This window comes from Leopardus geoffroyi, chromosome C2 (assembly GCF_018350155.1).
Source record: "Leopardus geoffroyi isolate Oge1 chromosome C2, O.geoffroyi_Oge1_pat1.0, whole genome shotgun sequence".
Classification (NCBI taxonomy): Eukaryota; Metazoa; Chordata; class Mammalia; order Carnivora; family Felidae; genus Leopardus; species Leopardus geoffroyi.
The window spans coordinates 82,184,514-82,200,694 of NC_059333.1; the positions used below are offsets into that span (position 1 = coordinate 82,184,514).

The 16,181-nt window shown below is 38.4% G+C and overlaps 1 protein-coding gene across 11 annotated transcripts in view; it reads right to left on the reverse strand.

Moving 5' to 3' along the window:
- MAP3K13 (mitogen-activated protein kinase kinase kinase 13) overlaps window positions 1-16,181 on the reverse strand; it is a 175,986-nt gene that overhangs the window by 55,530 nt on the left and 104,275 nt on the right. The window contains exon 1 of one of the 11 annotated variants that reach the window (XM_045502703.1): window positions 9,868-10,053. The exons of 9 other annotated variants lie outside the window; for them this stretch is intronic. The gene's annotated coding sequence lies outside the window, so the exon portion shown is untranslated. Of the gene's footprint in view, window positions 1-4,618; window positions 4,659-9,867; window positions 10,054-16,181 lie in introns of those variants that run through there. One more of the 11 variants, XM_045502702.1, reaches the window with a different exon arrangement.

Here is a 16,181-nt window from a genome sequence, read left to right on the forward strand (position 1 = left end):
TAATTCATGAGAAGTCAAAGCTAGTATTGACCAGAAAATGTTAAAAATGAAAACAGAAAAAAAAAATGAGGCAAAATCTTTAAACATTGAGAGTCAAATAGAGAAAGATAAGGAAGAGCAGGAGGGTAAAAGGGCAAGGTTGGAATGTCACCTTTCTCAGTAGGAAGCTCTGTGAGCAGGGGTGCAGGGGAGGTGATGCTGCTGTTACCTTTAAGGGCTTTTGAATCTGCCAGAGGCACAAGGTAGCGCTTCCATATCTGCCCTCCCGGCACATTTCCCTTGCCCTGTGAATTTCTCAGCTCCAAGAGGAGGAAGTGGTTTGTGCAAAATTAGTAGGTAGGGGCTGGAGACGGTAGCAGCTGTGCATTTGCCAGGGCACTGCCAATTTCTGGAAATTACCTTGGCTTTGTGCCAAAATGGATTCGGCACAGAGAAAAGGGAATGGAAGAAGCGATGTGGCCAGATAGCCCTTGAGTTCTTGTGTTTTTCTTATATAATACAAAAATTTCCAAGTTGCTAATAAAGGGTATTTTTATAATAGATTAAGTTTTGAGTTTTATACCATAAATATGAGTATATCAAAGATTTTGGAAGAATTTGCCCCATAGATAAAGTTTTTGGTATAACTAAAATTGAATAAAATTATAAATTACGAATTATTGCTGAGATTTCTTGAATGGCGTTAAGCTATTCCCAAGCTGTCTTCTCTTTGCTTGGCATTTTCTGGCCTTAAAATAAATCCAACTCTTCCATCTCTACAATTCATATAACAGTATCTAGGGCATAAGAGACATTTCTGCTACTAAGGCATCATTCCCATTTTAAAACTGGGATTAAGCTACTTGTTTGTAGTAATAACATAAAATTGATCTTCCCAGGCTAGAGGTCTGTTAATAAGATCCTGATTTGAACTTAAAGAAAAAAATAGATAGCTTTTTCTAATGGAACGTAAAAAATCGTAAGTATGTGATTTAAATTAGATCAAAAGAGTGGCCTACAAAGCATCCCTACAAAGCAGCTCCAGCCACTTCTCATCCTGCAAGCAGCCCCAGCAGGGACCAGCACCAATGCAAAGTGACTCCTGCCCTGGAAAGGGGAAGGTAACCACACACACCAGTTCCACTACAGCCACAGGAGGCAAACCTTATAACTGACAGCATGGAGAGTGCCCTGCCAATCAGTACATCTGTAGCCCCAACATACAGTCTGGGGGCAGTCATCTGATCCTACTGCTGGCCTTGCCTACCAACAAAAACCTCTCAAAGGCAGCATAGGGAGAGAGCCCTGGAGTTCAGGGTCACTGCAGCCCAGGCAGAGGGATTGGAGGCAGGTATCCAGTTTGTCTGCAGGACCTGCCCATCAATGAAAGCTTCTCAGGGGACAATGTGGGGAGAGTGTCCTGCATTTCACTGTGGCCTGGGCAAATGAACTGAGGGCAGGTATCTGGTCTTACTGTTGACACTGACCAAATACAAGCTTACAGCAGCCCCAGAACTGCCCTTTAGCACAGGAACCAAACCTGGCCCACGACAGGCAAAGTGGGCCATTGCAGCTAAATGGACTGAAGGCAAATGAGGCTCAGCCACAACAGTAAGGTGCACACAACCCACATAGGCGATTCCCCTGAAGTGCTGGTTTTGGTGAACAGCGGACACTATGCTACAGGGCACAACAAGACCTCTTCTTCAAAAGGCCACTATTTTTTCAAGATCAGGAGACATAAAGGACTTTCCTAACACAGAGAAACAGACACAGAGAGATAAAATGAGGAGACAGAGGGATATGTCTTAATGAAGGGACATGACAAAGTCACAGCAAGAGAGCTAAATGAAACAGAGATAAGCAATATGCCTGATAACGAATTGAAAGTACTGGTCGTAAAGATACTCAACTTGAGAAAAGAGTGAAGGATCTCAGTGAGATCTTCAACAAAGAGATAGAAAATATAAAAAAGAACCAATAAGACATGATGAACTCAATAACTGAAGTTAAAAACACACTAGAGGGAATGAGGAGCAGATTAGAGGAGCAGAAGAACATATCAGCTACCTGGAGGACAGGGTAATGAAAAGCAATCAAGATGAAAAGCAAAAAGGGAAATGAATAATTAAAAATGAGAATAGGTTAAGGGAACTCAGTGATATCATCATGCATAATAACATTTGCATTATAGGGATCCCAGAAGAAGAGACTGAAGAAGGAGCAAAAAAATTTATTTGAAGAAATAATAGCTAAAAACTTCCCTAATATGGTGAAGTAAACAGAAATCCAGATCCAGGAAGCACAGAGAGTGCCCAAACAAATCAACCCAAAGAGGTCTACACCAAGACACATAATTATTAAAATGGCCAAAAGTAGTGATAGAGGATTTTAAAAGTGTCAAGGGAAAAGAAAATAGGTACATACAAGGGAAACCCCAGAAAGCTTTCAGCTCATTTTTCAACAGAATCTTTGCAGGCCAGAGGGAGTGGCATGAAATACTCAAAGTCCTGAAAGAAAAAAACCCTGCAACCAAGAATACTCTATCCAGGAAGGCTACCATTTACAATAGAAGAAGAGACAGAGTTTCCCAAACAGAAGTTTGAGAATTCAACATCACTAAATCAGCCTTACAAGAAATGTTAAAGGGAGTTCTTCGAGTATAAAGAAAAAGCTATAATCAGAAGAAAGAAAATTATGAAAGGAAAAAATTTCACAGGTAAATAGAAACATAATAAAAGTAGTAGATTAATCACTTATAAAACTAGTACAGAGGTTAAAGCACAAAATAAATAAAATCAATTATAGCTATGAAAATCAGTCAAAAGATTCACAAAATTAAAGAACGTAAAGTATAAGATCATATACATAAAACGTGGGGTGAGAGAATAACCATTTAGTGCTTTTAGAATGAGTTCAAACAGGGGCATCTGGGTGGCTCAGTCAGTTAAGCACCAGACGTCAGCTCAGGTCATGATCTCACAGTTTGTGAGTTTGAGCCCCACGTCAGGCTCTGTGCTGACAGCTCAAAGCCTGGAGCCTGCTTCAGATCCTGTGTCTCCCTCTCTCTCTGCCCCTCCCCTGCTTGCACTCTGTCTGTCTCTCTCTCTCTCAAAACGAAATAAACATTAAAAAGTTTTTTTCTTACAAAAAAGAATGAGTTTAAACTTAAAAAAAGAGTTGTCTACAACTGCACCTTACCTCTAACTTGCTCTCTTAACTGTGAATCGTCTACTGAAACTCCTATTTGAAAGGACAATAACCTCATATCAACCAAATTCACTGACCTACCTCATTCCTCATCTTTATAATATTTCATTCAACAATCATGCATTCAAAAATATTGTTTCAGTGCCTAAAATTTACATATATTTTTCATTAAGATTATGAATACTTAATAATATTGAAAGTATGCTAGAGCCAACAAAATATAACAATTACAAAATGGCAAATTCTCCATGGTAATATTATTTCTGAATACTAGTACCTATAAATACAATCATGATTAAAGCTAAAACAATTTTTATGTAGGTTTTTTTAAATAAAATTTTTAAATGTTTACTTATTTTTGAGATGGAGGGAAGGGCAGAGGGAGAGGGAGACAGAAGATCTGAAGCAGACTCTACCCTGTCACCACAGAGCCCGATGTGGGGCTCTAACTCACAAACCATGAGATCATGACCTGAATCAAAGTCAGACACTTAACCGACTGAGCCTACCAGGCACCCCTATTGTTATATAGATTTAAAAGTGAATAAAGATGCTTTATTTTCAGAGTTGTAGACTGTAAATTTATCAAGAAATAGAAACTTGTGAGGCTTCAAATATACCTTAAATGCTAAATGCCTCAAATGCTAAACATATTTCTTGACTAAAGAAATGACTTCCCCATAACTTCATAAGTCTTTAATAAATAATATGGACTATGGTAAGTACAAATATTCCAGAATAGAATCAACATTTTCTGACCTAAATCTGACTTGTAGTAGCTAGATAAGTTTACTTAAAATGTCTTAAATAGTAAGATATAGACATATATGCCTTTAAATATACAAACATTAATAAATACAAAAATAATTATATATGCATTCCAAGAATATAAGAAAATAGGTTTAAAAGGTCAACAGTGGTTATCACTGTTGTTCTTTTAAATGTTTTATATTTCCCCAAATTTCTAGTATTAGCATGCATTACTCTTTTAGTAAGAAGTTTTCAATCCAAATATCTGTTGCTTTATACACAGACTAAAAGCTTTACTACTTTTGCATATACGAAAAATCATATGAAATGTTAAGGACATTGTTGAGAAACCTAACTGTCAGTGTTTGCTAAGGCTTGCAAACAGCTTAAGAATAATTATAAACTGAAAACAAAAGAATAAAAACAGATGACAACGAGGAAACAAAAGTTGACAACTCCTATTTTGTTTTTACCTTTTTGACTAGTAAGGATCATATTCAAGCTGGAGAAGGTAGAATAATCATGACTAAGAGACTGGAAACTCAAGACAGATGAAGAGACAAGGGTGTATCTAAGTGTTGTGATTATTTCCAACTTCTAAGGTCAAGATGAATAACATGCAAAGGCACTAAAACTCTTGCATTTAGGATCACAAAAACGCCCTTTGGTAAAGGATTACCTTTAGGAACTGTGAGCAAAACAGCTATCCGTGGAAAAGTAGAAGATAGAGAAATACCATAATTAAAAAAAAAAAAAGGAAAAGGAGGCTTACAAAATACGTAGAATTATGAACTTGAATTAGCCCCTGGTAAAAGCTTCCAGTACACAGTAAGCACTCAATGAATGCTAGTCCCTTTTCTTCTTTTCTTTGCCTATTAGTTTATGCCTTCCCCTTCTCTTTTTGGATATCTATGGCTCTAAGATAAATAATTCATCAGACTGGTGGATGCCAGAGGGAGGTGGGGAAATCGGCAAACTGGGTGATAGGGAGTGAGAAGTACAGGCTTCCAGTCATGGAATGAATAAGTCATGGGAATACAGTCAATGGTATTGTAAGAGCGTTATATGGTTAACAGATGGTAGCTACAATAGTAGTGAGCATAGCGTAGCATATAGAGTTGTTGATCGCTATGCTGTGCACGTGAAACTAATGGAACACTGTGTCAACTCTACTATCCTTCAACAAAAACATAACAAAAATAAAATAAAATTTTAAATGACTAATAGCATAAAAAGATAAATAGTTCAGGAGGACAACTGAAATGACCGTTGAAATTAATTTAAAATTATTATTTAAGGGGCGCCTGGGTGGCTCAGTCGGTTGAACAGCCGACTTGGGCTCAGGTCATAATCTCGTGGTCCGTGAGTTCGAGCCCCACGTCAGTCTCTGTGCTAACAGCTCGGAGCCTGGAGCCTGTTTCGGATTCTGTGTCTCCCTCTCTCTGACCCTCCCCTGTTCATGCTCTGTCTCCCCCTGTCTCAAAAATAAATAAAACGTTAAAAAATTTTTTTAATTATTATTTAAAATTAAAATTATTTTTAAAAATTTGGGCTATAATGCACACTTTAAAATTATTTCCCAATCAATCAATTCAGAACCTTCTATGCACTTCATGATATGGAGAGCAATATTGTGAGGGGATAGGAGGGAAAGCACTGTAGGAAGATAGACCTGGATTCAAATCCTCATCATTAACTTGCGCTGAACTCTCTAAACCTCAATTTCATTATATCCATAACTGGTATAACACCAGATCCCACGCACTTAAGAGACTAGAGAATTGCATGAGATCATGTATAGATAACACACCCAATACGCACTGAATCCTCAATACTTGCTAACTATCCAAGTCTTTAACTAGAAAAACTAGAATAAGAAGACATATGTCAATATGCTCAATATATATGTGAAATCAAGGGACATGAGAGAAAGGGAAAATGGAAGGTAAGTTTTTCTTAAGTGGAAAAGTGAGAAAAAGAGGAAAAGAAGGCGGGGAAAGATCAATACACTTAGAAACTGAGACACATTGAGCTTTTAACATTCATATGAAATTATAAATGAAGACCCAAAAAATCAATAAACAGAGACATGGGGTCAAAAGGGCAAAAGTAAGATGGAAAACAGAAGAGGATAATCTCAAGTGTATGCACCTTCTTTTTCATATTTAATTTCCTTTGTCTGTAATTTAATTATAGCAGTTATTTTTATTTTTTATTTATTTATTTTTTACATTCCAGGGTTTAATTAAATTGAAAAAAGAGGGAAGGCTGTATGTAGCTATAGTAATGTTTAGGAGAGTATCATCAATGCTATGTCATTTCAATATTTGGGAGAAAAAATGAATTGCCATGTTTCTAAATTGCTATGTTAAATTAGGAGTTAATTTTATTGATTCAAGAAAATATCTCTAGGAAAAGGCTGCTTATACTTTAAACAAAAGGGTAATTAGAACATAAGAGAATCATTGCAGAACAGTGGTCCCAAGGGAGATCATGGAATGTTCTTCCCTAGAGATATGAATGGTTTCACACCATGTTAGGTGCTCTGCCTTTCAGGGATTGCCTAACCCCACTCTTGTGTCACCTAACTTTCAGCAATGTTACTACCTTCAGGCAGTTTGCCTTCACTTTCCCTAGGAAGGCTTATGTCCAGGGCAGAGTCTAAAAAGTTTGCTGTAGCTCTAAGCCTAGAGAACTCTGTACAATGGCAACTTCCCACAAACTTAGAAAAATTATAAAAAATAGTCCTTACGTGACAAATTTAATATTGTAGTAAAATGAGCGAGCTCTGGATTCAAACTCTCTGGGTCCTAATGCTGATTCTGTCCGTGGGAAAGTTTCTTATCTTTGTGTGCTTCAGTTTCCGTTATCAAAAACTGGAATAATAAGGGTATCTACCTCATAGGGTTGTAATGAGGATTAAATAACACTTGCGGAGTGCTTAACATACTACCTGGCACAGAGTAAGCACTCAGTAAAAGTCTCCTATTTATATTTTAAATTAACAAACATTTTATTTTTAAGTAAGAAAGTATATGCTTATTAATAATAACTATATAATTAAAGGAGTAAGATCAAATAAAAACATATATTTTATTTTAAAATTTAACAGTTAAAAAGGCAAGAAAGACTTTATTTAAAACTATTGCAATGGAGGAGAGGGACAAAAAGCAGGAGGATTTGTAAACATTGGGGTAAGCTAATGAAAAATACTTGGAGGACTGTGAGGTGTGAGAAGTGGGAAGTTTGGTCAAAGTGATTAGGCCATCTATGAAAACATATAGTTTATTATTATTATTAATTTATCTTTTTAAAATTGAAATAGAGTTGACACAATTCATACAACATAGTGATTCAACAACTCTATATGTTATGCTGTGCTCACCATAAATGTAGTCACCATCTGTCCCCATATAACGCTAGTACAATACCATTGACTGTATTCCCCATGCTGTACCTTTCATACTCATGATTTATTCACTCCATAACTGAAAGTCTGTATCTCCCACTTCCCCTGACCCATTTTGTCCATCCCTCCTCCTGATTTCTGGCAACCATTAGTTTGTTCTCTGTATTTATGAGTCTGTCTCTGTTTTTTGTTTGTTCATTTGTTTTGTTTTTTAGGTTCCACATATAAGTGAAATCACATGGTATTTGTCTTTCTCTGCCTGACTTATTTCACTTAGAATAATACCCTATAGGGTCCACCCATGTTGTCCCAAATGGCGAGATCTCATCTTTTTTTATGGCTAAGCAATATTGCTGTGTGTATGTGTGTACACACACATATATACACACCCACACACACATAAATACACACACATACCATATCTTTATCCATTCATCTAATCAATGGACACAAGTTGCTTCCACATCTTAGCTATTGAAAATAGTCATGCAATAAACATAGGGGTACATATATCTTTTTTAATTAGTGTTTTCATTTCCTTTGGGTAAACACACAGTAGCAGAACTAACTACTGGATTGTATGGTATTTCTGTTTTTAATTTTTTGAGGAACCTCTATACTGTTTTCCACAGTGGGTGCACCAATTTACATTCCCACCAACAGTGTGCAAGTGTTCCTCCTTTTCCATATCCTCACCAACACTTTTTATTTCTTGTCTTAAATTTTTTTTAATGTTTATGAGAGAGAGAGAGAGAGGGAGAATGAGTGGGGGAGGGACAGAGAGAGAGGAAGACACAGAATCCAAAGCAGGCTCCAGGCTCCAAACTGTCAGCACAGAGCCTGACGCAGGGCTTGAACTCACGAACTGCGAGATCATGACCTGAGCCAGAGCTGGATGCTTAACTCAGGCAACTCTATTTCTTGTCTTTTTGCTTCTAGCCATTCTGACAGGTATAAGGTGATATCTCATTGTGGTCTTGATTTGATTTTCCTGATAATGAGTGTGTCTATTGGCCACGTGTCTATTGGCCATCTATATGTCTTCTTTTGAAAAATGTCTATTCAGGTCCTCTGGCCATTTTTAAATCAGATTGTTTTGTTGGTGTTAAGCTTTATAATTTCTTTACATATTTTGGATAATAACCCTTTATCAGATATTTCATTTGCAAATATCTTCTCCCATTCAGTAGGTTGCCTTTTTGTTTTGTTGATGGTTTCCTTGACTGCACAGAGAATATTAAAACAATTTGTCCTCAGTTACTTCATGGCTATAACTTTGGAAAAAGGAAACCTTAAGGTTGTCCCAAAGGATGGCTATTTCAATTTTATAATAAAAAGAACTCTTTCCTTTCTTTAGAGAGAGCAAGCAAGTGAGCAGGGGAGAGGAGCAGAGTGGGTGGGGGGAGAGAGGGGGAGAGAAAAAGAAAGAGAGAATCTTAAGCAGGCTCCACAGAGCCCAACACGGGGCTCGATCCCATGACCCTGGGAACATGACCTGAGTTGAGATCAAGAATCAGATGCTCGGGGCGCCTGGGTGGCGCAGTCGGTTAAGCGTCCGACTTCAGTCAGGTCACGATCTCGCGGTCCGTGAGTTCGAGCCCCGCGTCGGGCTCTGGGCTGATGGCTCAGAGCCTGGAGCCTGTTTCCGATTCTGTGTCTCCCTCTCTCTCTGCCCCTCCCCCGTTCATGCTGTGTCTCTCTCTGTCCCAAAAATAAATAAACGTTGAAAAAAAAAATTAAAAAAAAAAAAAAAAAAAGAATCAGATGCTCAACTGACTGAGCCACCAAGGTGTCCCATAAGACCTCTTATTTCCAAGGGGTTAAGTAGAGCAGCTTAGCCCAGAAATAAGCAATGGCCTAGCCTGCAGGATTTGACATCACTATTCATTGGCCTGAGGCCCTGAGTCTCCTCTGACTATTCTTATAGTCTCTATGCATTTTCTAGTTTTCAAAGAAAAAAAAATCTTTTTTGGATGTAACTTGAAGAATTACAGCTGTTGAGACCATAATAATCCCCAAATTAGGAGACAGTATGAGTAGCACAAGTTAGTACTTTGATGTTGAGGATAAACACATAATTAATAATTACTTCTTATAAGTATCAGAGTCTTAGGATACACATTAACTACATTTGTTTACTATGTCACCTGTATCTTCCTTTGTAGATGAGGTATGTTTCTAAAGAACAAAATAAGCAGAATCCAATTAGAGGTTAATTCATATTCCAAATGTGCTGGGGACGAAACTGAAGGAAACTTTTTAGGTTGTGTATAATCCTTTTTCTGACTTAGGATTTTCTGAAGTATGCGTGAATACTGCTTGCATGATGAGCAAGCAGAAGTAGGCACTATCACTGAAGAAGGACCCCATGTTAGCCCAGGCCCTAACAAATGGGGCAAGTGAGAATTTAATGAGACTGCTTACAAAAGTCAGGACAGAAAAAGCAACAGGGATGGTATTATGCCCCAAAGCTAGTAATAGCCAGTCGGCTTTAACTGGGGAGGGGAAAGAATGCTCACCAGAACCTGGAGAGTGTAGCTATACAAGAAGGTCATCCAACAAGAGCTGTGGCCTTTGGTAGAGGGATGCAACCATGGTGCACTGACCTGATAGGGAGAGAGTCAGTGGAGTTAATATTGAACCACAATTTCACTTTCCTTTTGCTTTCAAAGACCCTGCAGGTGTTTGCCAATGGTTGAACCCAACAGAGAACCAGAGGACGAGAAAGTCCACTGATGCAGTCCAGACAAGTCAACCTCCAGGGACACAGAACAGGGTGCTTTGAGCAGGACAGAAAGTGGATCTGATCCTAAGCCCCGAGATCCTGCTGCTACAGGTAGAAACATAATGGTCAAAGCTGGAAATGCAACCCACAGTGCTGAGCCTCAGCTATTAAGAGGTCTACATCTGGCTTCTGAATTTTTTGGTTTGGTGAGAAAATTTGAACTCTGGTATCAGTCATGGGCTCTACAGCAGTTGGGTGTCTGTTGGACAACTATTCCTTCCGCCTGGGCTAAAGTATGGGGGGTATTTTCCCTTCTAAACATGCAAAATTCTATCCATGAGTCTCAATACTATGTAATATGTTCCAAAAAAAGTATTTCATCAATAAAAACTAAATGATATATAGATACTGTGATTAAATACTTATAGCAGAGGCTGTCTGCTACACATGGGTTCTGAAAAATGGGCATCTTCATAGGACTTATGTCAGTATTAAATGAGATAATAGGCATGAAAGTGCTTTTTAAGCTGTGAAGTAGTATTCTGATGCTAGTTGTTCCTGTTAAAATATATGCCAACCATAGGGAGGTGAGGGATAGTGTACTGCTTGGTAAGAACTCGTTGGCTCTGCAGTCGGGAGCTACTGTTTATGACTCTCAGCAAGTGAGAGAGAAGAGAAACTATTTTTTAATAAAATTGTATTATTAAAGTTCTATTTTCCCATTAAATTTACTGTCATTATTTGGACTATTTAGTTGGATAGTAAAATATAACAGAAGTAGAGATACGAATATAATGCATTCAATACTTGTTTTATGCTATATAACATTAAACCAAATAATACATTGCCAGCTTGGTATAACAGAGCTATTGGAGAGCATCAGTAAAAGACTTCCAAGGGTATATTTGGAAGTTCCCACAAAGCACTAGGTCCTGCATACTGCTCCTGGGCAAGTCCTACATGTACTTGGCAAGCAAGAAGTCAACAGGGGTCCTTCTGCCTTCCCTGCATCACTTAGGAATGATAGAACCATAGATTGTTAGAATTGCGGGGAGCAAACGTTAGGTCATGACTCCCATTTTTCAACAGAAGTAACTCATTCTCATTAGTTTGTCAATTCACTAGGAGAATGCAAGTATCATTTATATCTGTACCTCATCCCTCCTCTTTCCCTTCCTTCTAGCTTCAAAATTTAGTTCAGAACCTGATATAATATGATGCAGTTTACTTTTTGGATGGGAGAACTTTACATACACACCAACACACACATTCACACAGAGAGAGCAATGTGAAAAACAATATATTAAAATCAATAGCTAACATTTGTTGAGATTATTGCCACTCATTCTTCTGCCCATGTCACCTGTATTAACTTTTTTAATCCTCACATCAACCCTTTGAGAACAGCATTATTACTAACCTGGTAAGAACTGATAAGAAAGTGATGCACTGAGAGTTCAAATAATTCACTACAACTACTAAGTGGTAAAGACAGGAGGTGAACCCAGCTCCATTCCAGTCCCAAAGCCTGGGCCTGAGCTTTTAGTCCAAGCCCATGGCCCCACTCACAACACTCTACTGTCAATATTCTAATGGGCTTCTATTTAATTAAGAAATGTCTAAGTCAGAAAAATATGGACTCGACTCACGTTTTGCTTCAGGCTGAGGTTCTACATTTAGGATAAAGCTAAAACTTCCTGGTAACAAATAAAGATAAGTGGAGAATTCTAAAATATGCCCATCTTCTGTAGGGTTGACTCCATTATATTTTAACACTAAACCTCTATGCCTGCACTGTCTAATACTGTAGCTTCCAGTTACATGTGGTTATTTAACTTAAAATCCATTAAAATTAAATTGAAATTAGGTTCCTAAGTTGCTCAGGTCCATTTCAAGTGCTCAGGAGCCACATGTGGCTAGCGGCAACCATACCGGACAGTGCAAAATAGAACATTTCCGTCACCACAGAAGGTTCTTTGTACAGTTGTGCTCTGTGTGTTTTATTCACCTGAATAGATTTGTTTGTTGTGAGAATTAATAAGTATTGTGGCTTCCCTTTGTACATGAGGCTTTGCTAAATGCATAGAACTTGATTACTTCTTTTCTTTTCTTTTTTTTAACGTTTATTTATTTTTGAGACAGAGAGAGACAGAGCATGAACGGGGGAGGGTCAGAGAGAGAGAGAGGGAGACACAGAATCTGAAGCAGGCTCCAGGCTCTGAGCCATCAGCACAGAGCCTGACGCGGGGCTTGAACTCACGGACCACGAGATCATGACCTGAGCCGAAGTCAGCCGCTTAACCGACTGAGCCACCCAGGCGCCCCACGATTACTTCTTTTAAAATAACAGGTTTGCTCTCATATTTTAGTAATGCCTGTGAATGAAATGCTTTAAATACACCTCATCCCAGTGATGGTTTGCCAGGATTAAATCTGAGATTTTTTTAAAAAAAGATTTTCCAGGAGACCATAACCAGGTGTCCAAAATAATGAAAGGAGCCAAAGGAATAATTTTCTTTTTTTTTTTCCACCCAGAGTCCCTTTTATTCCAAGGTAATATTAACATTCAATATCCTTCCAGTACCTTCTCTATACCCATCCAGACATGCACACTCACAAACAGACATATGCAAAATCTCATCTTTTGAAAATGAAGTGTACTGTACATATTCTGCAACTTGGCCTTCTTGCTTATCACTGCATCATGGACACCTCTCCAAGTTGGCAGATAGCAATAAAATATATTTTTTTAAATAGCTGCACAGTCTTCTCTAGTATGGATGTGGCATAACTAATCTCTCCCTGATGGCAGAAACTGATTTGGTTTCCAGTTTAGAGCACTGGAAGACACTGAGGCAAATGAGCTGTAACATGCATCTGATCTCTACCTCCTGATGTTTGCTTTTCAGAGATCCTCTGAAGTTGGATGGTTAAGTCAAAGCATATGTATATATTTTTTTATATTGCACAATAACTTTCAAAAATGGTAACAACCGAATATCCAGCCAGCAATGTGTAAGACTGCCCATTTCCTAACATGCTTACTAGTAATGGGTACTTTTATTCTTTTTTTTTTCAATATATGAAATTTATTGTCAAAATGGTTTCCATACAACACCCAGTGCTCATCCCAACAGGTGCCCTCCTCAATACCCATCACCCACCCTCCCCTCCCTCCCACCCCCCCCCCCCCATCAACCCTCAGTTTGTTCTCAGTTTTTAAGAGTCTCTTATGCTTTGGCTTTCTCCCACTCTAACCTCTTTTTTTTTCCCCCCTTCCCCTCCCCCATGGGTTTCTGTTAAGTTTCTTAGGATCCACATAAGAGTGAAAACATATGGTATCTGTCTTTCTCTGTATGGCTTATTTCACTTAGCATCACACTCTCCAGTTCCATCCACGTTGCTACAAAGGGCCATATTTCCTTCTTTCTCATTGCCCTGTAGTACTCCATTGTGTATATAAACCACAATTTCTTTATCCATTCATCAGTTGATGGACATTTAGGCTCTTTCCATAATTTGGCTATTGTTGAGAGTGCTGCTATAAACATTGGGGTACAAGTGCCCCTATGCACCAGTACTCCTGTATCCCTTGGGTAAATTCCTAGCAGAGCTATTGCTGGGTCATAGGGTAGGTCTATTTTTAATTTTCTGAGGAACGTCCACACTGTTTTCCAGAGTGGCTGCACCAATTTGCATTCCCACCAACAGTGCAAGAGGGTTCCCATTTCTCCACATCCTCTCCAGCGTCTATAGTCTCCTGATTTGTTCATTTTGGCCACTCTGACTGGCGTGAGGTGATATCTGAGTGTGGTTTTGATTTGTATTTCCCTGATAAGGAGCGACGTTGAGCATCTTTTCATGTGCCTGTTGGCCATCCGGATGTCTTCTTTAGAGAAGTGACTATTCATGTTTTCTGCCCATTTCTTCACTGGGTTATTTGTTTTTCGGGTGTGGAGTTTGGTGAGCTCTTTATAGATTTTGGATACTAGCCCTTTGTCCGATATGTCATTTGCAAATATCTTTTCCCATTCCGTTGGTTGCCTTTTAGTTTTATTGGTTGTTTCCTTTGCTGTGCAGAAGCTTTTTATCTTCATAAGGTCCCAGTAATTCATTTTTGCTTTTAATTCCCTTGCCTTTGGGGATGTGTCAAGTAAGAGATTGCTACGGCTGAGGTCAAAGAGGTCTTTTCCTGCTTTCTCCTCTAGGGTTTTGATGGTTTCCTGTCTCACATTCAAGACCTTTATCCATTTTGAGTTTATTTTTGTGAATGGTGTGAGAAAGTGGTCTAGTTTCAACCTTCTGCATGTTGCTGTCCAGTTCTCCCAGCACCATTTGTTAAAGAGACTGTCTTTTTTCCATTGGATGTTCTTTCCTGCTTTGTCAAAGATTAGTTGGCCATACATTTGTGGGTCTAGTTCTGGGGTTTCTATTCTATTCCATTGGTCTATGTGTCTGTTTTTGTGCCACAAAGGAATAATTTTCAAGTACCTAAGCAGTTTCAACAGTCATTTGTGGAGAATTCAGAGTTGAAATTGTGTCATTGCTATTTTCATAGTTACCCTTCTTTGAAGTCTCTAATCACAGGACGAGTGAAGGTAAAAGGCAGAGAAGTAGGAAAAGGCTAATGGAGGGAAGAGTGAACACAACCAGAAGTTGCTACTAAATCACCAACAGCTCTTGTCACTTCTCAGAGATGACTGCATTACAGATAACTAGGATAAAAATTCCAAGAGGAGCAAGGAACTCTAGACTCTGGATCCAAGGTCCAATTTTAACTGAGAAGTAATTAAAATCACAATAAAATCCTATTGCTTTAGACTTTTAACATTGTTCTGTTCCCCTCACTTAATACTGTTTTTGCTCACAGAAGCAGTCCTAAGTTTTAATTTTTTAAGATAATGATTCAATCCAGATGATACCCTTCAAAATGTATGATAGAACATCTTGGGCTTTACCAAGAATAGAAATTTGAAATTGGCAAAGATCAATCATTTTTCACCTGTCCCATGTCATTGTTTTGGAATGTGAATTTGACTTTATGCTAGAGAGTAATCTAAATCTGTTACTTAATTATTCATTGGGGTAGTTTCCATTTCTATTCCTAATATATAGCTGAAATTTGCAGACTACTAAAGGATCCTTGATAAGTCCCATCTGTTCAAGGTGAGGATGACAAAGAAGAACATCAATAAATATTAAATATTTATTCTAAGTGTTAAAAAATAATAAATGAATAAGACAGTTCTAATGGAAAGAAAAATAAATGTCAAATAATAACTGTGACAGAAACCAGGATGTAGTCCCTCAATACAAAGATTAATATTACATAGGATGGAATTTAAAGATGTATTTCACTGTCTCCTTTCAGAAATTATAATCTGAACTCATTACAAGTGCATGTTTTAAAAATATCTGTCTCTAAAAAAATCATTTTTTTAAAAAAGCAAACATTAAGGGGCGCCTGGGTGGCTCAGTCGGTTAAGTGTCCGACTTCAGCTCAGGTCACGATCTCATGGTCTGTGAGTTCGAGCCCCGCGTCGGGCTCTGGGCTGATGGCTCAGAGCCTGGAGCCTACTTCCGATTCTGTGTCTCCCTCTCTCTCTGCCCTTCCCCCGTTCATGCTCTGTCTCTCTCTGTCTCAAAAATAAATAAACGTTAAAAAAAAATTAAAAAAAAAAGCAAACATTATTTGAAATAATACTGGTAATGGGGCGCCTGGGTGGCTCAGTCGGTTAAACGTCCAGCTTCGGCTCAGGTCATGATCTCATGGCTTGTTAGTTTGAGCCCCGCGTCGGGATCTGTGCTGACAGCTCGGAGCCTGGAGCCTGCTTCAGATTCCGTGTCTCCCGCTCTCTCTGCCCCTAACCCACTTGCATTCTGTCTCTCTCTCTCTCAAAAATAAATAAACATTGAAATAATACCGGTAAATCTATTTACAAAATGGAAAATCCTTTTGAAATCCTAATGATTGCTTTATTATTGTACTTGTTTCATTAATTTGAGTTTTCTTCTGTTTCAGTGTCTGGTTTGAAGCCACTAGTCAACTCAGGAGCCATCGCTTTTCATAGCTCTTGGTAAATCAGCCTGAATAGTTAGTATATCCTT